Below are 26,094 nucleotides of genomic sequence, written 5' to 3' on the forward strand. Positions count from 1 at the left end.
CTGTGTGCCTCGGTCGTATGCAGTCCTGATTGTGGCGCTCACCTGCACGGCGACAAACACGCATACGACCATCATTGGCACCAAGGCAGAAGCGACTCTCATCGCTGAAGACGACACGTCTCCATTCGTCCCTCCATTCACGCCTGTCGCGACACCACAGGAGGCGGGCTGCACGATGTTGGGGCGTGAGCGGAAGACGGCCTAACGGTGTGCGGGACCGTAGCCCAGCTTCATGGAGATGTTTCCAGAATGAGATTTTCACTCTGCAGCGGAGTGTGCGCTGATATGAAACTTCCTGGCAGATTAAAACTGTGTGCCCGACCGAGACTCGAACTCGGGACCTTTGCCTTTCGCGGGCAAGTGCTCTACCAACTGAGCTACCGAAGCACGACTCACGCCCGGTACTCACAGCTTTACTTCTGCCAGTACCTCGTCTCCTACCTTCCAAACTTTACAGAAGCTCTCCTGCGAAACTTGCAGAACTAGCACTCCTGAAAGAAAGGATATTGCGGAGACATGGCTTAGCCACAGCCTGGGGGATGTTTCCAGAATGAGATTTTCACTCTGCAGCGGAGTGTGCGCTGATATGAAACTTCCTGGCAGATTAAAACTGTGTGCCCGACCGAGACTCGAACTCGGGACCTTTGCCTTTCGCGGGCAAGTGCTCTACCAACTGAGCTACCGAAGCACGACTCACGCCCGGTACTCACAGCTTTACTTCTGCCAGTACCTCGTCTCCTACCTTCCAAACTTTACAGAAGCTCTCCTGCGAAACTTGCAGAACTAGCACTCCTGAAAGAAAGGATATTGCGGAGACATGGCTTAGCCACAGCCTGGGGGATGTTTCCAGAATGAGATTTTCACTCTGCAGCGGAGTGTGCGCTGATATGAAACTTCCTGGCAGATTAAAACTGTGTGCCCGACCGAGACTCGAACTCGGGACCTTTGCCTTTCGCGGGCAAGTGCTCTACCAACTGAGCTACCGAAGCACGACTCACGCCCGGTACTCACAGCTTTACTTCTGCCAGTACCTCGTCTCCTACCTTCCAAACTTTACAGAAGCTCTCCTGCGAAACTTGCAGAACTAGCACTCCTGAAAGAAAGGATATTGCGGAGACATGGCTTAGCCACAGCCTGGGGGATGTTTCCAGAATGAGATTTTCACTCTGCAGCGGAGTGTGCGCTGATATGAAACTTCCTGGCAGATTAAAACTGTGTGCCCGACCGAGACTCGAACTCGGGACCTTTGCCTTTCGCGGGCAAGTGCTCTACCAACTGAGCTACCGAAGCACGACTCACGCCCGGTACTCACAGCTTTACTTCTGCCAGTACCTCGTCTCCTACCTTCCAAACTTTACAGAAGCTCTCCTGCGAAACTTGCAGAACTAGCACTCCTGAAAGAAAGGATATTGCGGAGACATGGCTTAGCCACAGCCTGGGGGATGTTTCCAGAATGAGATTTTCACTCTGCAGCGGAGTGTGCGCTGATATGAAACTTCCTGGCAGATTAAAACTGTGTGCCCGACCGAGACTCGAACTCGGGACCTTTGCCTTTCGCGGGCAAGTGCTCTACCAACTGAGCTACCGAAGCACGACTCACGCCCGGTACTCACAGCTTTACTTCTGCCAGTACCTCGTCTCCTACCTTCCAAACTTTACAGAAGCTCTCCTGCGAAACTTGCAGAACTAGCACTCCTGAAAGAAAGGATATTGCGGAGACATGGCTTAGCCACAGCCTGGGGGATGTTTCCAGAATGAGATTTTCACTCTGCAGCGGAGTGTGCGCTGATATGAAACTTCCTGGCAGATTAAAACTGTGTGCCCGACCGAGACTCGAACTCGGGACCTTTGCCTTTCGCGGGCAAGTGCTCTACCAACTGAGCTACCGAAGCACGACTCACGCCCGGTACTCACAGCTTTACTTCTGCCAGTACCTCGTCTCCTACCTTCCAAACTTTACAGAAGCTCTCCTGCGAAACTTGCAGAACTAGCACTCCTGAAAGAAAGGATATTGCGGAGACATGGCTTAGCCACAGCCTGGGGGATGTTTCCAGAATGAGATTTTCACTCTGCAGCGGAGTGTGCGCTGATATGAAACTTCCTGGCAGATTAAAACTGTGTGCCCGACCGAGACTCGAACTCGGGACCTTTGCCTTTCGCGGGCAAGTGCTCTACCAACTGAGCTACCGAAGCACAACTCACGCCCGGTACTCACAGCTTTACTTCTGCCAGTACCTCGTCTCCTACCTTCCAAACTTTACAGAAGCTCTCCTGCGAAACTTGCAGAACTAGCACTCCTGAAAGAAAGGATGTTGCGGAGACATGGCTTAGCCACAGCCTGGGGGATGTTTCCAGAATGAGATTTTCACTCTGCAGCGGAGTGTGCGCTGATATGAAACTTCCTGGCAGATTAAAACTGTGTGCCCGACCGAGACTCGAACTCGGGACCTTTGCCTTTCGCGGGCAAGTGCTCTACCAACTGAGCTACCGAAGCACGACTCACGCCCGGTACTCACAGCTTTACTTCTGCCAGTACCTCGTCTCCTACCTTCCAAACTTTACAGAAGCTCTCCTGCGAAACTTGCAGAACTAGCACTCCTGAAAGAAAGGATAGCTAGAAAGGTAGCTCAGTTGGTAGAGCACTTGCCCGCGAAAGGCAAAGGTCCCGAGTTCGAGTCTCGGTCGGGCACACAGTTTTAATCTGCCAGGAAGTTTCATATCAGCGCACACTCCGCTGCAGAGTGAAAATCTCATTCTGGAAACATCCCCCAGGCTGTGGCTAAGCCATGTCTCCGCAATATCCTTTCTTTCAGGAGTGCTAGTTCTGCAAGTTTCGCAGGAGAGCTTCTGTAAAGTTTGGAAGGTAGGAGACGAGGTACTGGCAGAAGTAAAGCTGTGAGTACCGGGCGTGAGTCGTGCTTCGGTAGCTCAGTTGGTAGAGCACTTGCCCGCGAAAGGCAAAGGTCCCGAGTTCGAGTCTCGGTCGGGCACACAGTTTTAATCTGCCAGGAAGTTTCATATCAGCGCACACTCCGCTGCAGAGTGAAAATCTCATTCTGGAAACATCCCCCAGGCTGTGGCTAAGCCATGTCTCCGCAATATCCTTTCTTTCAGGAGTGCTAGTTCTGCAAGTTTCGCAGGAGAGCTTCTGTAAAGTTTGGAAGGTAGGAGACGAGGTACTGGCAGAAGTAAAGCTGTGAGTACCGGGCGTGAGTCGTGCTTCGGTAGCTCAGTTGGTAGAGCACTTGCCCGCGAAAGGCAAAGGTCCCGAGTTCGAGTCTCGGTCGGGCACACAGTTTTAATCTGCCAGGAAGTTTCATATCAGCGCACACTCCGCTGCAGAGTGAAAATCTCATTCTGGAAACATCCCCCAGGCTGTGGCTAAGCCATGTCTCCGCAATATCCTTTCTTTCAGGAGTGCTAGTTCTGCAAGTTTCGCAGGAGAGCTTCTGTAAAGTTTGGAAGGTAGGAGACGAGGTACTGGCAGAAGTAAAGCTGTGAGTACCGGGCGTGAGTCGTGCTTCGGTAGCTCAGTTGGTAGAGCACTTGCCCGCGAAAGGCAAAGGTCCCGAGTTCGAGTCTCGGTCGGGCACACAGTTTTAATCTGCCAGGAAGTTTCATATCAGCGCACACTCCGCTGCAGAGTGAAAATCTCATTCTGGAAACATCCCCCAGGCTGTGGCTAAGCCATGTCTCCGCAATATCCTTTCTTTCAGGAGTGCTAGTTCTGCAAGTTTCGCAGGAGAGCTTCTGTAAAGTTTGGAAGGTAGGAGACGAGGTACTGGCAGAAGTAAAGCTGTGAGTACCGGGCGTGAGTCGTGCTTCGGTAGCTCAGTTGGTAGAGCACTTGCCCGCGAAAGGCAAAGGTCCCGAGTTCGAGTCTCGGTCGGGCACACAGTTTTAATCTGCCAGGAAGTTTCATATCAGCGCACACTCCGCTGCAGAGTGAAAATCTCATTCTGGAAACATCCCCCAGGCTGTGGCTAAGCCATGTCTCCGCAATATCCTTTCTTTCAGGAGTGCTAGTTCTGCAAGTTTCGCAGGAGAGCTTCTGTAAAGTTTGGAAGGTAGGAGACGAGGTACTGGCAGAAGTAAAGCTGTGAGTACCGGGCGTGAGTCGTGCTTCTGTAGCTCAGTTGGTAGAGCACTTGCCCGCGAAAGGCAAAGGTCCCGAGTTCGAGTCTCGGTCGGGCACACAGTTTTGATCTGCCAGGAAGTTTCATATCAGCGCACACTCCGCTGCAGAGTGAAAATCTCATTCTGGAAACATCCCCCAGGCTGTGGCTAAGCCATGTCTCCGCAATATCCTTTCTTTCAGGAGTGCTAGTTCTGCAAGTTTCGCAGGAGAGCTTCTGTAAAGTTTGGAAGGTAGGAGACGAGGTACTGGCAGAAGTAAAGCTGTGAGTACCGGGCGTGAGTCGTGCTTCGGTAGCTCAGTTGGTAGAGCACTTGCCCGCGAAAGGCAAAGGTCCCGAGTTCGAGTCTCGGTCGGGCACACAGTTTTAATCTGCCAGGAAGTTTCATATCAGCGCACACTCCGCTGCAGAGTGAAAATCTCATTCTGGAAACATCCCCCAGGCTGTGGCTAAGCCATGTCTCCGCAATATCCTTTCTTTCAGGAGTGCTAGTTCTGCAAGTTTCGCAGGAGAGCTTCTGTAAAGTTTGGAAGGTAGGAGACGAGGTACTGGCAGAAGTAAAGCTGTGAGTACCGGGCGTGAGTCGTGCTTCGGTAGCTCAGTTGGTAGAGCACTTGCCCGCGAAAGGCAAAGGTCCCGAGTTCGAGTCTCGGTCGGGCACACAGTTTTAATCTGCCAGGAAGTTTCATATCAGCGCACACTCCGCTGCAGAGTGAAAATCTCATCCTGGAAACATCCCCCAGGCTGTGGCTAAGCCATGTCTCCGCAATATCCTTTCTTTCAGGAGTGCTAGTTCTGCAAGTTTCGCAGGAGAGCTTCTGTAAAGTTTGGAAGGTAGGAGACGAGGTACTGGCAGAAGTAAAGCTGTGAGTACCGGGCGTGAGTCGTGCTTCGGTAGCTGTTGGTAGAGCACTTGCCCGCGAAAGGCAAAGGTCCCGAGTTCGAGTCTCGGTCGGGCACACAGTTTTAATCTGCCAGGAAGTTTCATGGAGATGGTTGCGAATGGTCCTCGCCGATACCCCAGGAGCAACAGTGTCCCTAATTTGCTGGGAAGTGGCGGTGCGGTCCCCTACGGCACTGCGTAGGATCCTACGGTCTTGGCGTGCATCCGTGCGTCGCTGCGGTCCGGTCCCAGGTCGACGGGCACGTGCACCTTCCGCCGACCACTGGCGACAACATCGATGTACTGTGGAGACCTCACGCCCCACGTGTTGAGCAATTCGGCGGTACGTCCACCCGGCCTCCCGCATGCCCACTATACGCCCTCGCTCAAAGTCCGTCAACTGCACATACGGTTCACGTCCACGCTGTCGCGGCATGTTACCAGTGTTAAAGACTGCGATGGAGCTCCGTATGCCACGGCAAACTGGCTGACACTGACGGCGGCGGTGCACAAATGCTGCGCAGCTAGCGCCATTCGACGGCCAACACCGCGGGTCCTGGTGTGTCCGCTGTGCCGTGCGTGTGATCATTGCTTGTACAGCCCTCTCGCAGTGTCCGGAGCAAGTATGGTGGGTCTGACACACCGGTGTCAATGTGTTCTTTTTTCCATTTCCAGGAGTGTATATAGTGCTATAATATGCACTGAATTCGCCCTCCCTTCAAAGAAGGGTCTTTCTGAAATCATCATCATATATACGTTGAGTGATAATGGTTTGTTGTAAAGGAGCATCTGAATTGCTGAGTGGTTTGAGAAATGTACGTTGTATCTAATACAGACCTGATTCTCTACATTCCAAAATAGGTATTCTAGGAAAGCCCTTAATAGAGTCTGTATTAGCATTTCATGTGAATGTGATAGATCCAGTACATGAGCGTCTGGACGATACTTCTCTTGTAGAGGGTGTAATTAAAAAACAGGGCGTTATTAGTGTCCAAAACTGCGACAGGCGCTATTAATTTATGTGATCATTGCAGATTTGTGAGCGAAATTTTTAGAAACGTGTTCAGCGTACAAGTGAATACGAAGTGGATAATATTCTTGGGTATTATAAACAAAAATGGTGCTGAATTCCCTATAAGGAAATTTGAGAGGCAGATCCTCATATATCCCTTCGTGTGTGAAACTTGTGGGAATGCAAGACAGATGAGCAGAATGACCAGAATAACTCTAAGCTTAAAGGTTTTGGTCCTAATTACTTCTATGTCTGTATCATACTCCCGCAAGCTACCTAAAGGTTGGAGGATACCTCTGATATCATTAACTGATCTCCGATAACCTGTTCCACTGGCGACTGGCACGCTAGAAGAATGGTTGTCGGTAAGCGTGTATATTAGGCCTAATTTCTCGAATTTTCTCGTCGTGGTCGTTTCGCGAGATTGCTGTAGAAGGAAGTAATATATTGTTCAGCTCTTCCCCGGAAAGGGCTTTCTCTAAATTTCAATACCAATCCTATCTGTGTTGCACAACGCCTCTCTTGCAACGTTTGCCGCTGGAGTTTGTTCAGTATGTCATACTCTGGCGTCGACTAAAGGTCCCAGGATAAAACGCAATGTACCACTCTTTGTTGGATCTTCTCTACCTCTTCTATCAGTCATAATTGTTAAGGCTTCATATTCATTATAAGCATTCAAGTATCGGTCGGACAAGTATCTTATAAGCCACTTCCTTCATAGATGAGCTCCATTTCCTTAAGATCCATCCCATGAGTCTCAGTCTGCAATCTGCTTTTCCTGCTGTTTGCTTTATGTGGTCGTTCCACTTGTGGTCGCTTTGGATATGACTCCTAAATGTTTTACGATAGATACGCTTTCCAGTAGTTTGCAGTCAGTAGTGTAATTACACAGCAGCGGATTTGTTTCCTTATGTGTGTATAATAAGTCACATTTATTTACTTTCAGGGTCAAGTGCCTAAGCCTCACCATTCGTCAATCCTCTGCAGATCAATCGGGAAATCCACGATGTCTATTGGCACTGTTGTTGACTTATAGAGAACTGCATCATCTGTGAACAGTCTAACAGACCTTGGGACGCTTTCTGTTAGATAGCTAGAATATACTGTAAACAGAAACGCTCCTATCAGACTTCCTTTGGCTACTACATAAATTACGTTTATAGCTCTCTATTTTGTTCTGTTAAGAGCGACGTGTGAGTTCTGTCTGCAAGGCAGTCTTGAATCATCTGCCCCGATACTCGATAAGATCGTATTTTTTTTCATTAGCTGGTAGTGCGGGTTGGTGTCAAATGACTTACTGAAGTGAAGGAACTTGGCATCAACCCGACGAGAGCCGTTGTCTGCAGCGCTATAGATCCCATGGGGGAACAGAGTGAGCTGAGTTTCATAAGATCTCCGTTTGTGGAACGCATGTTGATTTTTATAGAGAAGATTTCCTTACCCCAAAAAGTAACAATTCTCGAGCTTAGAAAATGTGTCCTAATTCTACAACAGATTGAAGTCAACGACATAGGCCTACAATTATGTACATCACTGCCACGGCCCTTCTGGGAAACGGGAATTACTGATTTTTTATCCAATCGTTAGGTACCCTTCGCTGCTCCAGCTATTGAGGATAAATTGCTAGCAGAAGGGGACTAACTTCTTTAGCATAATCGTTGTAGAATCTTACAGATGTCTCATCTTGTTCTGATCCCTTTCCAAGATTAAGCTATTGTAGTTGCGTTTATTTTCCGCGATTGGTTACCTCAGTATCTGCCATTTCGACACTCACACGATGGCAAAAGAGGGACCATGTCTTCAGCGGTGAAACAATATCTGGAGAACGAATTCGGTATTTTGAGCCTCTCTCTGACATCTTCCGTTCGGCTGTCCTCTCGAACTGAAACTGTCATTCCAGGCGATAGCGCCGGCCGAAGTGGCCGAGCGGTTAAAGGCGCTACAGTCTGGAACCGCACGACCGCTACGGTCGCAGGTTCGAATCCTGCCTCGGGCATGGATGTGTGTGATGTCCTTAGGTTAGTTAGGTTTAAGTAGTTCTAAGTTCTAGGGGACTTATGACCACAGCAGTTGAGTCCCATAGTGCTCAGAGCCATTTGAACCATTTTGAACCAGGCGATAGCTGTTTGTAACCGAGTCCGTACCGCTGCCACTGTCCTCTTCTCCATTCCACCTTGTGAACGGGTACTCACAAAGTCGTTTTGTGCGCACCCTATACAGTATGTCGTCAAAAGCAACTGGGGACCAATTACTCGAAACTGGTATGGGGTGTGTCCATCCATCGTCTCTGTGACGGACTGGACTCTACTGAGGACTCACTGATGTTTCTGAATATCCATAAAAGAATGGCGGGATTCTAGGTAGGCCAATCCACTTTAGGGATGTTATCGTCCACATACCATTGCTTCTCTGTTCCTGCTGTATGACATAGTGCTTTGTCATACTGATACAAAGAGTAATAGCCTCCGAACTGTCACCCTCTACTGTATACGGTAAACAATGTTGTAAAATATATCCATATCCTTCCGCACTTCACATTTCTGAAGGATAATGAGGGGCCCACCATAATTACATAAAACACGACGTATCATAACACCAGGTGGCCGCTGTGGTCGAGCGGTTCTAGGCGCTTCAGTCCGGAAACGCGCTGCTGCTAAGGTCGCAGGTTCGAATGCTGCCTCGGGCATGGATGTGTGTGATGTCCTTAGGTTTGTTAGGTTTAAGTAGTTCTAAGTCTAGGGGATTGATGACCTCTGATGTTCAGTCCCATAGTGCTTAGAGCCATCATAACACCACCTTCTCCGCATTCCACTGTTGGCACTACAAGTGAGTGCGGATAACGTTCTACAGGAATTCTCCAAACCCAAATCGTTCCATCCAATTGCCACAACGTACAGCATGATTTATCCCACCATATCACTTGTTTCTAGCCATCCAGTGTCCAGCAGCGTCCCTCCTGTAGCGTCGCTTAGTACTGTCGTCAGTAATGTGTGGCGTATGAAGAAGTGCTCGCCTACTGAAGCCCATTCCTGTGAACTCCCTACACACAGTCAGCCGTGCTGGCTGGAACGCTGGTAGCATTTTGAAACTCACGGGTGATTCCTTCGTTTGATTTCTGCGACTTCACTCTCTGCCTTCATTTACACTGTCGAGTACGCTTCTCGTGACATCTGTCACTCAATTACGCATTACACGGGACTGACCGGATACATTTTATCAGTTGGCGTATGCGGTTACAGATCGGCTCGTTGTTGCAGAACTTTTGGAAGTGCATTACTGTGCGAACAGTTTAGCGTCTATTACAGAAATCATTTTGAAGTGCACGGCGCTACAGTGTTGTTGGTATGTAATTCTACATGTTTCGTGAGTCTTTTTGTGCTTACTACGTTAAGAGACACCTGACAGTCTTGATGCCAATTCCAGCGGCGTCGTCAGACGTGGCAGCTCAAGGCAAGCTGAACGTTAGCAGACATGGCAGAGCGAGCAGTGGTAATTGATTGTGTATACCGAGAGCGCGTCGTCTTGGCGGAAAAAGAAGAAATAAAATGTAGCTGCCTGACGGCGCTGTGCGTGAGTGAACCGAACCGTGTTATGCACTTGGACTTCACAAGCAGAGCCGCCCGTCGTGTCGTATCTAGATCGATGCGAGAACAAACACAGCGTCTGCGAGTCTTACGATCGTTTCTTGTATCCGACGGCACGCTGGAGCTGTAGTCGTTAATGCGGAGTCTTCAGATGTGGTCCGTCGCGAACACACGGTCTGAGGAAGCGTTTAAATGAAAGCAGAGTGCGATGCGGAATATTAATTCCTATCGATAGTGAGCGGCCATACTCACGTCGCAAACCTTTTCACATGCATCACGTGAGTACAAATGACTGCTCCGCCAGTGCACTGCCCTTTTATAATTTGTGTACGTAATACTACCGCCATCTAAGAGGGTCACTCCAAAAGAAATTCACACTACTTTTTTGAATCCATCTTTTATTCTACATCTTTGAAAGTTTTACAGTGTGTAGATACAACCTTCAGGAACAATATTTTCATTTCTCCACATAATTTCCATACCTCTCGACTGCCTTACGCCATCTTGGAACCAGCGTCTGTATACCCGCACGGTAAAATTCTGGACCAACCTGTTGGAGCCACTGTTTGGCAGCGTGCACAGGGGAGTCATCTTCAAACCTTGTTCCACGAAGAGAGTCTCTCAGTTTCCCAAAGAGATGATAGTCACATGGAGCCAGGTCAGGACTGTAAGGCGGGTGTTTCAGTGTTGTCCATCCGAGTTTTGTGATTGCTTCCAGGGTTTTTTGACTGGCATGTGGCCGTGCATTGTCATGCAACAGCAACACATCCTGATTTTGCCGATGTTGTGGAACACGACTCAGTCGAGCTTGAAGTTTGTTCAGTGTCGTCACATATGCATCAGAATTTATGGTGGTTCCACTTGGCATGATGTCCACAAGCAAGAGTGCTTCGGAATCGAAGAACACTGTAGCCATAACTTTTCCAGCAGAAGGTGTGGTTTTGAATTTGTTTTTCTTGGGTGAATTTGCATGATGACACTCCATTGATGGCCTCTTCGTCTCCGGTGAACAGTGATGAAGCCATATTTCGTCACCTGTCACAATTCTTCCAATAAATTCATCTCCACCATTCTCGTAGTGTTCCAAAAGTTCGCTGCATAGTGTTTTCCTTGTTTCTTTGTGAGTCACTGTCATCATACTGGGAACCCACCTGGCACAAACCTTTTATAACGCCAACACTTTCAGTACTCTGTAAACACTTCCTACCCGTATCCCTACGTAGAGTGACAATTCGTTCACTGTGATGCGTCTGTCAGCAGTCACCAATTCGTTAACTCTCTGCACTTTGGTGACTGTGGAGTACGCGGCCTGCCGCTGCGAGGACAATCCTCAATATTGCCGTGTCCGCTTTCATTACGTAACCTGCTTGCCCACCGAATAACTGCACTGCGATCGGCAGCAGCATCTCCATACACCTTTCTCAACCTCTTGTGGATGTTTCCCACTGTCTCGTTTTCACAGCACAGGAATTCTATGACAGCACGTTGCTTCTGACGAACGTCAAGTGTAGTAGCCAAAGACATGCTGTGAGGGCGCCACTCACGGGAACATGTTGAACTATGTTTGAAAACAAGCGGGAAGGATGTATCTACATACAGTAAAACTTTCACACATGCAGAATGAAAACTGTATTTTTACAAAAATAGTGTGCATTTCTTTTGGAGTGACTCTCGTACGTATGTGCGTATCGTAATCCCACGACTTTTGTCTGCTCATTGTAATCAAATAATCCATTTCGAGAAAGGGTAACTGACTGCGATGCTTCAGTCCACTTCGATCAACGAACTCCTCCCAACCGATCATCATATACTAATGTTAATGATTAAACAATGGATGACTGATAAAGAGACGACTAATTATTTACGATGTGAGAAACGACAAGGAACAGGAAAGTCTAAAAGAAATTCAAGTTGGAGCGACGAACAAATCGCTAAGGAACATAAGTGATGGGCCGGCGTCTGCCGGCGCTGGCGCAGCACACGCCTCACATCAGATAAGGCGCTGCTGAGAGAGGCCGCCCAGCTGATGAATGGGACGCTCCGTCGGTTGCTAGGCCAGTGTGACGGCCGCAGCGTCGTGACACCGCAGACACTCCTGCCAGCTCGAGCCGCAAATACTCAGACGCCTCTATCGGATCCGGAATGCCCTGACAGACGGCGTGAATGCCTGATCTGATGGCGACACCATCGTAAGGGGTCTCTGTGCCGTATCCATGGTATGGTATTTCAAAATAGCCTACCCAGTTATGTTGGCACCCGCTGTGTTTAGTGCTGCATAATTTAGTATCGACAGTTGCTGTGGGTAGGACTACTCGCATTCCCAAATGTCATAAAACATCACTTAAATACACTAACGGAGAAAATCTCCACTCCAAAAAGTAATTGGAGTAATGAAACTGCGGGGATACATTTGTTTAGGTAACATATTTATTTGATTAACATCACAGGTTCACTGGTTAATGTAAGCGCGAGATAAGGTATTCCAAATGTGAAATTCTAGTCCATTAATAACCGATGTAACGGCTATGATGTTAAACGCAGGTGTGTAAACTTGAGTGCATTGTGTTGCGCACGTTCCGGATATCAGTCTGTCGGATGGAATTGCACGCCTTTTGCACTTGTTCGGTCAGACAGATTGTCTCCGTGCAAGGAGCTGATTCAGGTGAGAAGAAGTTACAGCATGGTGTGCTGCAGGGATCGGTAATAGGGCCCCTGCTGTTCCTTATTTTCGTAAATGACATAGGCTCCAATGGGCACACCTTGCAGTTTGCGGATGATACAACCTTGTTCTCAAAAGGAGAGAATGTTGAACAGGCAGTCCAACAAAATGAAGTCTTGTTCAGTGAATCTAAGGCCAGGTGAACCGTGAATTTACTTTCAAAACCTTTTATTAAGAATTTACTTTATTTACTAGCGATTCATCAAGAGCATTAACACATTTAATCACACTATGTGAGCGAGGAAGTAGTTGCCAAGGAGTAACTGATGAAATCAAAATGAACTTGATTTTAACAAATGGGAATTTTGTTCCTAAAAGCCTTTTTTTTTAAGAAACAGATTTACAATTATAAGCAGAAAGCACCCTCTAAATAACAAGTTACAATTTATTCAGAGGCAGAAAGAAACAAATTTTTGAGTGTATGCGCTTTCGGGCTGAGAAGCTTACCGCTCCCTTTTGATACGGCCGTACTCACAACCGCTCACAACAACCTTTGAAAGACTACACAGGTGCAAATCTGCAAAACACCAGATTACCTTAAAGTAAAAGTCTTAACAATTCACACAAGCGCACAAACTATGCACCCCGTAGGAGGGAAGGAAATGGCACAAACACTAAAATTAAAAGACTAACTTGCCACCGAAGGTGCACCTTGTTTTTAACATCTAAGAAAAGTCTTACGGTGGAAGAGTGGCAACTTTATATACTAAAATGACCCTTTAAATAAAAACCTATGAAATGCAATCTTACATAAAATTATACAAGGTTGGCCAAACATGCTCTACAGTACACTTATACCGCCTCTCAAGATGATAGGCCAGATAATGACATATTTCAGGCTTTCGGCCGTTATACTTCAAGCAATAAATTCGTTAACACACCAAATCCGACAAACATGAGAGAGGCAGCTATTAACGTGCGGCAGATTGATAGGACGATTGCCGAATAACCCGAACCGCAAGTTGCTCTAACCCGCCCCTACTCCACAAGGGAAAAACGAACCATCCAATTTATAAACAACCACATTCCCGCGGGTGGGCAAACGGAGAAGAATGGTGGGACGATCCCAAAGCAAAACGGCTGGTGACCTCACCAAAAATACAAGTAGAATTTAACAAGTACATGAAACAACATATTACCAAACACTTAACTTCTAACAAACTGCGATTTCTGGCGAAGACCTGGCGCAGCACCCCCAAAACGCTCTCCCGAACCGTCCGCTGACAGCCGCTTCAACGGACGAAGGAAGGCTCGCCGATCTCCCGTCTCACGGCGTCGCAGCTCGCACCGGCCAGACCGATGTCGTGGGTTGACTCCTGTTGCTCTCGTGTCGGCCGCGAAGCCACTACCCTTCCCTATGCGGCGCGGGCCACTGGACTCTCGTGGCGATCTCACATGCTCTCAAGACGGACAAGTCATCTTCTGTCCCAGTGCGCGACTGACCCACCGATCGATCCAACCACCAGTGACCGTTGCCTGAGCAACTCGAGCAGACTGGCGGCCTAACGCGCAGACTCAGATGCAGGAACTAAGCCCTCGACCGGGCGACCACGAATTGAGTTCTCACACTGCGTCACAAATTCGGACGAGAGACAAACTAGCAAGCTGGGGACGAAAGACTGACCCCAGACTCATCCAGACTGACCAAATCACCGACTGGCGAGCTCATAGCGCCCCTTAAATGCACGCGAACAGGCAACCTTTCCCCTTTCCCACCAGAGGGAGACACCAAAGCTGCGATTGCCACAGCGGCGCCACCACTAGAAACGGAGGGCGACTGCTTCACACTACGCGCTGCGGCGCGCTCTTCAAGACAGCAATTTTTACCACGGGTCACCTGGTTTATCATGAACAAAATGAAAATTAATGAAGAAAAAACTCAGAGGATGATATGCAGCCTCAGCACTGTGTATCGCAGCAAATATTAAACTTCTGGGCTTTCTCGTTGATACCAAATTAACCTGGCAACAGCACACGTATGTTCCAAACTTTCACAGGTCCTGTACCTCTTGAGGAAACTGAAAAGTATAGTACCAGAACAGTACCTTCTAACTGTGTACAATGCGATGTTCCACAGCCACATCAGTAATGGGCTGTTGTTGTGGGACCATTCTGCAGGCTGCAAGAATGTGCTTTTACTGTGAAAAAAAAAACAATGAGGATCATTATTTCAAGCAAAAAAGCAGACCACTGTAAACCAATTTTTACCAGGAGTTCTGACTGTTTACAGCCAGTATATATTGCACTGCCTCTTCCACATAAAGAGAAACCATGATATTTACAGAAAGAGCAATGAAGTTCACAACTACAGTGCTCGCAACAAAGACAGTATCGACATGCCAAGGTATCGATTAGCAAAGATACAAAACAGCTTCCCAATGGTGGCCCTAAAATTGTTTAATGCTCTACCTGATCACATTCAGTCTTTAGCATGGGAGCAGTTTAAAACTACTACTTTGTGTAAGCTAAGAGAGCAACCCTTCTACAATATCGAAGAATTCTTCTCTAGTAATAGCATCGTGTTTACTTGAGCTGCAGCTCAGTTCCATGACTCCAACAGCAACCGTTATGTTTAATTTCATTATATACTTGTATCTATTTTATAGTTGTGATATTATTTTAATCTAATTTATAACTCAAATTTGTCTTGCGGTATTAAATTACTATCATAGTAGAGTTGTATTCGTGTATGTTGATAATGTTGTATCTTGACGCTGTCTGTCCAGCTGTGGCTGGTGAATGCCATAGAATTGGTAATAATAACAAAGGTAAAGGTAATAAAGGGACGAATGTGCTGGCAGTGCATGACGCTGGAGTTGACGTCCTATTATGACCCGTTTGTACTCGAATAGAGGAGGCCTAGGCAACATGTCAGCACTCAGTACAGCGTGTTGGATTACAACAGCGGTAGGTGGGGGAGCGTTATCTTGTTGGAAAACAGCCCATGGAATGCTGTTCACGAATGAATGCACTGTTATGATGGCGACGAACGAATCGTCACCAATGTTGAATGACTGGTGGCCAATGCTAAAGTAGATACACACAAATCTCTTCTTTACACATACAGCAGGTTTGTCAGTGAAGTCGATAAGGTGCTGGCTGCATGGTCTGGGTCTGCAACGACTAAAATAATTAGAAGCCGTTGGTAAGAAATATATTGTACTTAACTGGTGGTACAGGAGTCTTCATAGACAGGAGGAGTATAATTACAAACAGATAGATTTTGAGGCCTCACTTTGGCCATATTTTAACTAAGTGCCTTGTTAGACGTTGCATCCTATCAGCTGAAGGCTATACTACACTCCTGGAAATGGAAAAAAGAACACATTGACACCGGTGTGTCAGACCCACCATACTTGCTCCGGACACTGCGAGAAGGCTGTACAAGCAATGATCACACGCACGGCACAGCGGACACACCAGGACCCGCGGTGTTGGCCGTCGAATGGCGCTAGCTGCGCAGCATTTGTGCACCGCCGCCGTCAGTGTCAGCCAGTTTGCCGTGGCATACGGAGCTCCATCGCAGTCTTTAACACTGGTAGCATGCCGCGACAGCGTGGACGTGAACCGTATGTGCAGTTGACGGACTTTGAGCGAGGGCGTATAGTGGGCATGCGGGAGGCCGGGTGGACGTACCGCCGAATTGCTCAACACGTGGGGCGTGAGGTCTCCACAGTACATCGATGTTGTCGCCAGTGGTCGGCGGAAGGTGCACGTGCCCGTCGACCTGGGACCGGACCGCAGCGACGCACGGATGCACGCCAAGACCGTAGGATCCTACGCAGTGCCGTAGGGGACCGCACCGCCACTTCCCAGCAAATTAGGGACACTGTTGCTCCTGGGGTATCGGCGAGGACCATTCGCAACCGTCTCCATGAAGCTGGGCTACGGTCCCGCACACCGTTAGGCCGTCTTCCGCTCACGCCCCAACATCGTGCAGCCCGCCTCCAGTGGTGTCGCGACAGGCGTGAATGGAGGGACGAATGGAGACGTGTCGTCTTCAGCGATGAGAGTCGCTTCTGCGTTGGTGCCAATGATGGTCGTATGCGTGTTTGGCGCCGTGCAGGTGAGCGCCACAATCAGGACTGCATACGACCGAGGCACACAGGGCCAACACCCGGCATCATGGTGTGGGGAGCGATCTCCTACACTGGCCGTACACCACTGGTGATCGTCGAGGGGACACTGAATAGTGCACGGTACATCCAAACCGTCATCGAACCCATCGTTCTACCATTCCTAGACCGGCAAGGGAACTTGCTGTTCCAACAGGACAATGCACGTCCGCATGTATCCCGTGCCACCCAACGTGCTCTAGAAGGTGTAAGTCAACTACCCTGGCCAGCAAGATCTCCGGATCTGTCCCCCATTGAGCATGTTTGGGACTGGATGAAGCGTCGTCTCACGCGGTCTGCACGTCCAACACGAACGCTGGTCCAACTGAGGCGCCAGGTGGAAATGGCATGGCAAGCCGTTCCACAGGACTACATCCAGCATCTCTACGATCGTCTCCATGGGAGAATAGCAGCCTGCATTGCTGCGAAAGGTGGATATACACTGTACTAGTGCCGACATTGTGCATGCTCTGTTGCCTGTGTCTATGTGCCTGTGGTTCTGTCAGTGTGATCATGTGATGTATCTGACCCCAGGAATGTGTCAATAAAGTTTCCCCTTCCTGGGACAATGAATTCACGGTGTTCTTATTTCAATTTCCAGGAGTGTATTTTGCTGTTGGACGTCCCGAGCAAGAGTGGCCGAGGGCTCGCTAGAGACTTGTTGCAAACCGCGGAGCGGCGCTAGTCGCGACTCGCGGGTCCAGCGATATTACTATGGACCGCGGTCGATAACTGCAACCCCTAACAAGAGTGGTATCGAACGTTGATACCACATGCACAACAGGTGGAATCAGCAAATCGGCGTGCAAATTTGCACTCAGTGTGAATGGGATAACAGAGTGCTCCTGCTCTCGTAGAAATACGCCTGCAGACCTCTGTGTGTAGCGATTCTGGCGGAGGTTCGAGTCCTTCCTCGGGGATGGGTGTGTGTGTCGTTAGGGTAATTTAGGTTAAGTACTGTGCAAGCTTAGGGACTGATGACCTTAGCAGTTCAGTCCCATACGATTTCACACACATTTGAACATTTCTTCTGTGTGTAGCGCGCAGACAGGTTGCTTGCAGGATCTCAACCGGCGTCCTCCTGACCATCACACGCCCATCACTGGCACCGAGACGTAACCAGCTTCTATCAGAAAACATAACAGACCTCCACCCTGCCCTCCAATCAGCTCTCCCTTGACACCACTGGCAAATGGCGGTAGTTCCGGATCAGTGGAATGCATGCAACAGGGCGTCTGGCTTGGAGCTGTCTTTGAAGTAACAGATTTGTAATAACTCGTTGTGTCACTGTGGTACCAACTACTGCTTATATTGCTGCGGCAAAAGCAGTACGAAACGCCAGAGCCACACGCTGATTACGATGGTCTTCACTCGTGGTCGTACCACGTGGCCGTTCGGAGCCCGGTTTTCTTGCGTCTGTACATTCCAGTGACCACCATTGCCAGCAATCTTATACGGTAGCTACATTCCTGCCACGCTTTTCTGCATTATTTCAGAAGGAACATCCAGTTTCTCGTAGCCCTATTACACGACCCCGGTCAAACTCAATAACATGTTGATACTGTCGTCTTTCTCGCCTTAAAGGCATTCCTGAACAACATAAAGTTTTACCAGTCAGCTTTCCTACTAGTGCGCTACTTATATCTTTGTTCCTCTCATATTCAAACAGATTTTGGATACCAAATTTCAGCACTGGAACACAATGATGTTGTGCTTAATATTCCCATCTGTTTAAAGAGATGCCTGCAAGATGTACGTGTCTCAGACCCATACAACTTTCTAACTACTTTCTTTCCTGCAATGAATAATTTTCACCTACTGAGGCGTTACCCAGAATATTATACCGAAAGACCTGACTGAAAGAAAATATGCTAAATACATAAACTTAATGATTTCTATACCCAAAAAGACAGCAGTTATTCTTGCGACCAAAATAGAGAAACTTAAACGTTTCAGCAAATCTGTTGTTAGGTTTCCTCTGTTTAAGTTTTCAAAAAAATGCACACGTAAGAACTTACAACTTTCTACCTTTATTATTTTTTGTTATTGGTATAGTAGGTTAACAGCAGGTGGCCTATTTTTAACAGTACAACACTGGATGAGCTCTTCTATCCAAATTTCACAGGTAGCACATCTGTGCAACAGTAGTCACTAATTTTTACTAAAACACTATGTACCATAGTCGTTGTTAATACATTTATTCTCACCGTCACAACAATGCATGGAGGACCAATACTGCCTCCACATGCACAAATAATGACACATCATTAACATGAAGCAAGAACACTAATCGCTCAATAAAAGGACCATTGGGACTTCACTGTAATTTGTCCCCGACGTGATGATTGGCATCCCTCTTAGTTTTAGAACAGACACAAAGAAGTGCTGAATTATATATACCACAAAAATTAAAGTTCTTCAATAGGCTGTTATGAGTGACATAATTAAAAGCCTTCAATAAGGCACAGAAAATTTCAACTGGTAATACTGTATGACATAAAAATTTCGTGAGGTCCCGAGAATATCAATAATCGACTCTGCAGAGTGGCTCTTTGAAATACACATAACTGAAGTGCGAATAATTTGCTCAAGTTATGTACAGGGTGATTATAATTAAAGTTAAACTTTCAAAATGCTGTAGAAATAACACCACTGGTCAGAATAACGTGAAATTGCAACAGAATATTATCAGAGAAGGGATAGAACGTATGGCAGAAGATAAATAAATAGTTACAAAATGTAGCAATAGATTGCGCTGTAAGCATCATAATTTAATAGTGGTCGACTACAAACGACAAATGATTCATACAACAAGGCCGAATGTGTACATTTGTAGTTAAAGAAACTGTACTACTCAGTGTGAATGGGTGTACAGGTGTGATACTGTTAGTTACCTAAGCCCATGCACCACGGCAAGGTGATATCACATCGGAAGGGAAAATCGGTTTTTAATTGTCCTGAGGCAAAAAATCGCATAAAAAGCATAAATCAGAATCAAATCGGATTATTAATTTTCGTGTGAATGGCGGAAAGTATGTTCAATATGCTGTCCACAGTTTTCTGCAACATGTTTAAATCGAGAAAATGCATATTCCACAACTGATGGAAGTGTTTCCTTGGTCACGTTCAGAATGTGTGGCACAACGCGTGCCTTCAGTGCAGTTAAGTTGCAACCTTGCTCTCTTTTAGAATCTGGACTTCAATGAAAATGGCAAGGTACTTTTGATCAGAACACAGGAGAAGTTTTGATCTAAATGACAATAGATTTATTCATCCTTAACACCACAAGACAACAAAAATGACTAAAGAAACGTCACACAAACATTTTTATTTGAAAAACGGTTTTACTAACATGGGGTCTATGGTGGACAAAGCGACCTGCTGGGGATTGACACACGACACACTTCATACACGTGAATCCGACTTAATGGCACGAAAACTACGCCACCATCAAGCATCTATACTCTACTATTCCAAAAACTAGGAAAAATATGGTTAGAAAGAACAGGGTGCTGAGAAACATATATTGGTGCCCTACGCCTAGCAGCGAATACCTGCTGGTCAAGGAGGCACGCTACGATGCGTCCGGCGACTGAAGTCATGGACGTTTCTCAATCTGTTGTTAATGCACGTACTCGGCCTCGCGTTCGGTTAATTCGAAACGCAGCTACTTCCCTATGAGCCTCTGAAACCCCCGTGGATTCCAATCTGCAGGTAGACTCGTTTGCTGGTCTGCCAAACCAGTTTGACTCAGTGCCACGACTATGTGTGACGGAATATGTCGAATGTTTAGACGGCCGACTCAAGACAAATAAGTACACTCATGCATCACTCGTTGTGTGAGTGATGCTAGAAGCTGTACCTCTGACGGTTCAAAAGGTGACTGACACAGACTGTAAGTGGAACACTAGCAAAGGACACAAGTCTCACCATTTAGGTTGAGACCTGCAGTTCTGCAAGATGCAGTGACCTCCCCTCTTTCTGTCCACTTTCCTCCTCAGCTCGGTAGCAAGGCACATGTACATCTTAAATCTCCCCCACTTTAGCACAAGCCAATCACGAGCTGGACTGCGGCATTCGAAGCTGAGAGAGCGCCCCTTGCTCTGCATACATCGATTTGACCAATCAGAGACTTTAAAGTTAATTGAAAAAAAAGAAAAGATTCAGCTTCGTGACCTCTTTCCCAAGCGTTTGTGCCGTGTCTTTTTCTAACAACATGACCAGGATGGAACCACAGCCCTCCATAAAAAAAGCTTGTTATCTCCCCTGTTCCAGCCGATAAAGTAGCACATGGTCAGATGCTGATCAGGATGGGGGATGGTGACTGTCGTGACGACGTCCTTTCCTAGACAAGCACAAATGTGTGTGAAATCTTATGGGACTTAACTGCTAAGGGCATCAGTCCCTAAGTTTACACACTACTTAACCTAATTTATCGTAAGGACAAACACACACACCCATGCCCGAGGGAGGACTCGAACCTCCGCCGGGACCAGCCGCACAGTCCATAACTGCAGCGCCTGAGACCGCTCGGCTAATCCCGCGCGGCCCAGGACGCAAGTGGGCTAGTTCAGCTCGCCTGGCAGACTTACATTAAAATGTGCTTACCTGACACTAACTGGAATTTTGGTAGCTTCCTAACGGCACAATTACTGACCCTATTGTATCCCAGTGCGCAAATAATTATTTTATGAAATTATAATTAGTTGGGAGTGGGGGAAGGAATTCGGGACATAAATCATTCTCCATCAACTAATAAGAAAATTGCCAAACAAGTGCTCTGGAATACCACACGGTTCAGTTGTGATTAATTGGGAGTGAGGATGGCATAGAGGGCCATGAATCATTCTTTCGTACTTGTAGACTGAGACAATAACCCGACAATTGGCCTACAAGGGAAGTGGCGGGAGGATGAGCTTTTGTTCACGATGACAGGTGGGACATTTGGCACTGGGACAGCTGTTCGAGAACCACGCTATTAATGATAGCCATGGTGACAGTCCATGGTACTCCAAGCGACATTGCAATGTCCATGTGGATACTTGTCCTTCTATTAAAAAGCCATTTCCTACATCGAGTAATGTGAGGTGGCTGCACAAAACTGCAGGCTGTGCAAACAGTACAACTGTTCTCGGGTGCTAGTCATACGTTACAATTAGCATTCTGTATGAATATGGCCCTTCTGAACCCATCACTTCCATATTGTACAGACAGTGTGGGATGTCGAATACTGCGAGGGATAGTGTCGCAGAAGGATAAACGATAATCCCCATCGCCCAGAACCCCACGTGCTTGTAGACATTTCTCCTTCTGACAGAAAGAATAACACGAAGTTCTCCCAAATAAACCACATTCAAATACGATTTGTGAATGAGAAATCCTTGGTTAACCTTTATAGTAAGTACAGGGTGTTTCCTGTCTACTTTGTACCACAACGCTAATCGTTTGCATATCGCAGCAGAGTTTTTATACTTACCACATTCTTGTCTAGCGCAGCAGTTATTTGAAGATGGGGTCAACAATTCCAATTCTTTCACAGTAGGGTAGGAACTGGTTTCACTAATCTTCCTACTCTCCTTGTAATCCTTGAAACATTCCAAATGTGGATAGGAGAGGGGAGATAGCGAAAGGTGGGGTGAGTCATCAGTTAGATCACTTCCACTAGACATGGTTCATTAATGTTGTAATTATGAGGTGGGGAGCTAGGTATCCCTTAGATCGTATAAGAAGGATGCTAAAATGGTTTCACTTTACGACTATGAACGCACAGTGCTCGAGATTCTGTCCTCAAGGCCTCAGGCCAAAGTATATACTCTTATCTCAGTATTGAGGACCGTTAATCTATTACTGTCGCGTTTCCTGCAACATTATTTATCTACCCAGTTCTCTGAGAAGGCTAATATTTAGCATTTACTTCACGTGAATGAATTACCTGTTTCTGTCCTATATGGGACAGTATCTGGTTTAACAGTATCTGGTTTATCACTCACGTATTTCACAAAAAAATGTTATAAGCCTCTTTATTTACCCATCAAATTACATACTAGATGGAAGGTCAATTCATCATCCCGACCAGGTTGTATGTAATTATCTATTGTGGCCGCCAGTCGATTCGAATTCTCTTTAATGAGCATTACATTTCAGTGGTCGTAACACATTTCTTCACTCTCTGTAACAAGTGTGATCCTACTGATGCCCAGTAATTATTTACTAGTGTATCCCAGTTACTTATTAAAGCTTCTCACATATAGAAATAAAATATTACTTATCTCCTGAAAAAGGAGTAATGGCTGATTGGTTTTACTTTAATTAGGTTCATTTATGACTTGAATTTCTCATTGGTACTTTATTGAACAAGTTATAATTATGACATCACATAACTAATTATGGTTCCTGAACCTAATTACTTGAAAGCACTAGTGAAAGAATTTTTAATGTCCTGTGGCAATACAGTCCTCTAATTTTCTTACTGGATGGATATGCCAATAAGTAACTGGTCTCATGGAGAATGCTTGGTATTTGGAAGGGACCCATATACACCAACAGCCATATCATAGTTTTCTTTATTTTCGCTTCCATTCTTATCCTAAATCTCTTCAGACGAATTATGGCGTGGTTTATTCAACATATCAAGACTAACTTGTGGCCTTTCTCCCTCTCCCAAGTGAGGTGGCGAGTCTATAGTAAAGCGTTGTCGGGGAAACGTTAGACTCTTATTTTTCAGTCATCGCCAGAGGAAGATTTCCATTCGCGTGGCGTAGATTGTTTTGAGCCTCACGTCGCTGGGTTCTCTTAGGCCTCACGGCGAGCACGTTCTATTGGGTGAGTCAGGCTCACACGACAGGCTAAATACGACAGGGGAACTTCGAGCAGACAATTAACTTCCTTGTAAGAAAATGTGTGTCATGTGCTTTGTTTACGCTTTGAACAGGTTACACTGAAGATACAAGAAGTTTCGCTCGTTAATTCAGATTAGATAACACTAGCTACTTGGACACTGAATTTGTTCGCTCTCTCTATCTGGTGACTGCAACAAATCACAGTTTCAGTGAACACGACTGTTTCTTTGGTTAGAACGATACATTTGAGCATCCAGCAAATTAATGAAGAGACGAAGAGGACCGTAATGCGTGTGCAATAAGGGAGAGTTACATTTTCTAGGTTTTTGGCGTCCGTGTTTGACACTGCAATAATAAAAACAATGACCACAGCGTCATCGTCAGCAGCAACGGCACAACAGCTGTTACAACATCAACAACATTTGCAACAAATGAAATTAACGCAACTTACGAATAGCAATCTGGTAAATCATTTGTGGATATCTTTTTGGTATAGATATTTATAATAAGTTCATTATTTAACTAGTGCTTCCACGTATTATCTATTTTGGTAATACGTAAATTATAACATAGGATATAACAATCAAAGTACTTTAGTCACTGTGATCACTGAAAATGAGCTGTTCTCCACCCAAGGGAAGGAAACTGTAAGGATATACACTCCTGGAAATGGAAAAAAGAACACATTGACACCGGTGTGTCAGACCCACCATACTTGCTCCGGGCACTGCGAGAGGGCTGTACAAGCAATGATCACACGCACGGCACAGCGGACACACCAGGAACCGCGGTGTTGGCCGTCGAATGGCGCTAGCTGCGCAGCATTTGTGCACCGCCGCCGTCAGTGTCAGCCAGTTTGCCGTGGCATACGGAGCTCCATCGCAGTCTTTAACACTGGTAGCATGCCGCGACAGCGTGGACGTGAACCGTATGTGCAGTTGACGGAGCGAGGGCGTATAGTGGGCATGCGGGAGGCCGGGTGGACGTACCGCCGAATTGCTCAACACGTGGGGCGTGAGGTCTCCACAGTACATCGATGTTGTCACCAGTGGTCGGCGGAAGGTGCACGTGCCCGTCGACCTGGGACCGGACCGCAGCGACGCACGGATGCACGCCAAGACCGTAGGATCCTACGCAGTGCCGTAGGGGACCGCACCGCCACTTCCCAGCAAATTAGGGACACTGTTGCTCCTGGGGTATCGGCGAGGACCATTCGCAACCGTCTCCATGAAGCTGGGCTACGGTCCCGCACACCGTTAGGCCGTCTTCCGCTCACGCCCCAACATCGTGCAGCCCGCCTCCAGTGGTGTCGCAACAGGCGTGAATGGAGGGACGAATGGAGACGTGTCGTCTTCAGCGATGAGAGTCGCTTCTGCCTTGGTGCCAATGATGGTCGTATGCGTGTTTGGCGCCGTGCAGGTGAGCGCCACAATCAGGACTGCATACGACCGAGGCACACAGGGCCAACACCCGGCATCATGGTGTGGGGAGCGATCTCCTACACTGGCCGTACACCACTGGTGATCGTCGAGGGGACACTGAATAGTGCACGGTACATCCAAACCGTCATCGAACCCATCGTTCTACCATTCCTAGACCGGCAAGGGAACTTGCTGTTCCAACAGGACAATGCACGTCCGCATGTATCCCGTGCCACCCAACGTGCTCTAGAAGGTGTAAGTCAACTACCCTGGCCAGCAAGATCTCCGGATCTGTCCCCCATTGAGCATGTTTGGGACTGGATGAAGCGTCGTCTCACGCGGTCTTCACGTCCAGCACGAACGCTGGTCCAACTGAGGCGCCAGGTGGAAATGGCATGGCAAGCCGTTCCACAGGACTACATCCGGCATACGATCGTCTCCATGGGAGAATAGCAGCCTGCATTGCTGCGAAAGGTGGATATACACTGTAGTAGTGCCGACATTGTGCATGCTCTGTTGGCTGTGTCTATGTGCCTGTGGTTCTGTCAGTGTGATCATGTGATGTATCTGCCCCCAGGAATGTGTCAATAAAGTTTCCCCTTCCTGGGACAATGAATTCACGGTGTTCTTATTTCAATTTCCAGGAGTGTAGTAGGAACCTAAAATGACAAAATATTAATTGAAAAACAAAGCCCGGAAATGATCCGGTAGAGTAATACTTTCTCTGACGGACTGATCTAGCATATAACCCAGTACATTATAACTAATTAGAATTTTACTCATTAATGTTAATTAGCAAATGTGAACATTATTCCTGATGCGCTAATGACTTTCCATTAGCTGGAATTTTTGGAACTCAAGCCATAAACTAAGTCATGATGATATTGATAAAAATTTTAACCACTGACAGGGCTGTACTCTCACTGCTCTCCTGTAATTATTCAGGTGACTCTTGGCGCTTTCTTGCTGGGTGGCCTAATCTGACAGGTTTCGGTGTACTTTCTCAAATCAAGTGATTGTTGCGACTGTAAGTTGTCAACAATTCGACGCTTTTGGCAGTAGGAATGTATACTACGAAAATAAGCCCTTTACAATTTATACACTTTGACAGTCTCATGAAGATTTTTGGTGGAGGAGCGAACGTATACACAATACTTTTCAGAAAATAAATGTTTCTAGATTTTCTTTCCTTGAGTAATTCATATCAAAATTTGATTTCTGAGGTATGTCTTGTAGGAATAACATCGCGAATAAAGAAGAGAAATTTGTACACACGCGATCGTTATTTCAGTGTACCCATATGTGAACTTACAAACTGCTCAGCGTTTTTGTTCGTCTCAGGAATTATTATTGTGAACTCGCAATTCAGACACAGATTTTTTCGC

The sequence above is a fragment of the Schistocerca nitens genome, chromosome 8 (genome assembly GCF_023898315.1).
Source record: "Schistocerca nitens isolate TAMUIC-IGC-003100 chromosome 8, iqSchNite1.1, whole genome shotgun sequence".
NCBI lineage: Eukaryota > Metazoa > Arthropoda > Insecta > Orthoptera > Acrididae > Schistocerca > Schistocerca nitens.